The sequence below is a fragment of the Branchiostoma belcheri genome, unplaced genomic scaffold (genome assembly GCF_001625305.1).
Source record: "Branchiostoma belcheri isolate BF01 breed outbred unplaced genomic scaffold, Haploidv18h27 scaffold73, whole genome shotgun sequence".
Taxonomy (NCBI): Eukaryota; Metazoa; Chordata; class Leptocardii; order Amphioxiformes; family Branchiostomatidae; genus Branchiostoma; species Branchiostoma belcheri.
The window spans coordinates 1,110,516-1,112,940 of NW_017804387.1; the positions used below are offsets into that span (position 1 = coordinate 1,110,516).

Consider the following 2,425-nt stretch of genomic DNA (forward strand, 5'->3'; position numbering starts at 1 on the left):
ATGTGGTATTAGATTTTCCAACATTGCTTTCATGTACGTATAGTATGACTCTATCCATTCATGTATTTAGTTTTCTTCGTCCTTAACTGTAGTAGGCCATACGGAAGTCACTGTACTTTTCTCGAGTCAATAAATAGAGAATATGTTTAGGGAAGAAGCCTTCCAAGCCTTGTTATCGAGACCATGTCTAATGGACGCCATGTTTGGTTCCTCTATTGACTGACTTTCCAAGAGGTTGACTCTGTGCAGCGGCGTGACCCGTGTTATCTGAGGTCCAGTCACTGGACATGCACCACTTCAAATCAGATGCTAATGCCAACAGGAATGCGTGTAAGGTCGGACAGGCATTGAAAGAAGGGTGGACAAGACTACATGGCTTTAGTAAATAATCAGTTACTGGCGTTTCCAGTTACCCATTATTATTGGCCTTGTCTGTTGTACATTTTATCTTGTAGCACTTTTGTAAGGATGAGCCTTACACCCACGTCATAACACTTTTAACAACAAGGTGTTTGCCTACAGTGATCATGCTATAAAATCTCTGTACGACTATCTTGTAAGGTGTATCTCTGGGATTGTTTACGCTGAATACTCGGTCGAGTCATCGGTTTGTCTGCCATGACACTGCCCGGGGGCATTGGGTTATCAGTATCAAACTACCGGTTCAGCTGTGTGGAAGCAATCGTACGTTTTTAAACTTCTGATGCGTTGGTAGTTGCATATGACAACATAATTCTATCAAACTACCACAGATAATGCTCGCTCACCTTGAAGACAGACGGTGCTACCTGTGCATGGCTCGGCTGTGGTGTACACTCTCAATCCGTGGGAACAGGAGATAGCAGGTATGTCGCCTCACCAGGTGTGTGTGTGTGTGTGTGTGAGTGGGATGACCCGTACAGGTACAATGTGGGAGATGTCACCAGTCGATCGGCCTACACAATACCCTCATTAGCATATCACTGAGGCGTGGGACACACGGGGGGCTGGTACATCAGTCACCCGGCCGGCTTAAACCGGCTTAGTCACCATGTGACTGGGAGTTGTAATAGCACACCAACATGACAGGATTACCATTTTATAAGGCGTAATGCTCTTTTTTTTGGAAAAGGTACAGAGAAAAACGCTGTAAATGCCATAGAAGATACCGGCGTACTACGTTGGACGTACCAACTACTAAGTACCTAATACCAGCTCAGAGAAGAACAACAAACATCCTACGTAGTCATGCCTGAGTTACAATGTATCAACCAAGGTTTAAGGTGTTCAGTTTTTTTTTCTTTCCTAGAACTATCGCAGAGTGGAACTCGCTGTCAACAAGTACAGTAGCCAAGAAGCATTATCATTAGATAGCTTTAAACAATGTTGAGGGTTAGATGTTCAAAGGTTAGATGTAACAAGTCGTTAGGTGTAATGTAGCCGCGTGCCTGCGAAGCTGGTGTGTTAGCATTTTTCTACACGACCTTACATCGCACAGATCAGTACCAGTCCAACTGAGGTCTCGATCTAGCAAAGGTCAGAAAAGACTCATACGAACTACGTATACCTACTACATGTTTTGGGTTACATTAGGAACTATATAGACAGTGGTTGTACCCATCAGGGAAACATTCGCCAGGGAACTTGTTCCACAGTGATGTAATTCTAGGAAAGAAACTTTCAGCGTGGAACTTCCTCTTGAGAGATGAAGTATGGAGGAAGAAAGGTTAATTTGCTTCCATAGCAGTAGCAAAACGTGTAATGGCAAAGAAATTTCCAAGTGGGGGCACTAGCGAAAGGAGTACCGCGGAACATTTGCCATGGAAATAGCGATAGAGTAACGCCAGACTTGCAACATCATGCATTTGTGAAAGGGGCTGCAAGGTGGCGTAGTCCAATGTACTACGCAAGGCGTGAAGTATGTTTGCAAAATCTCTGTTAAATTCACCAACTTTTCGACCCTCGCTACGCCCCCCTACAATAAAGTACACAATAGGGGGTCCAAGCTTAACTGTCTTTTATAAGATCAGACAGGTACAGGAACAGTGCCATTCCGTACCTGTCAAAACTCCTGAACAGTGTTTTGTCTATTGTGTAATCACTTGAGCACTGTTTCTTGTTATTCAGTTTGGTTAAGTTTGTAAACATTGAAACTGCGTAATTCAGCCCTTTTTCTTTGTATTATGAGGCTGCAATGTAGTTTTTTACGTCAATTTGTGGAATAAACCATTTATATAAGATGAAGATCAAATTCAGATAATGTTACATGTACATGCCGTTGTTCTAAAAAAAAGACGTTGAAAAGTACATGCTAGGTCATTCCTCGGTGATATTTCGCGGAATTAACACAAAATGTTGCGGTTATAATATCAGGAATCTCTTTCTGGACATTTAATTTCTACATGAAGACGTATTCCCTCCACATTGTGAATATTGTGAATGGGAT

At 42.5% G+C, this 2,425-nt stretch overlaps 1 protein-coding gene across 1 annotated transcript in view; it reads right to left on the bottom strand.

Moving 5' to 3' along the window:
* LOC109485131 (contactin-2-like) overlaps positions 1–899 on the bottom strand; it is a 33,420-nt gene extending 32,521 nt beyond the window's left edge. Inside the window, exon 1 of the mRNA XM_019788564.1 lies at positions 768–899. The gene's annotated coding sequence lies outside the window, so the exon portion shown is untranslated. The remainder of the gene's footprint in view (positions 1–767) is intronic.
* Positions 900–2,425: the final 1,526 nt, after the last annotated feature.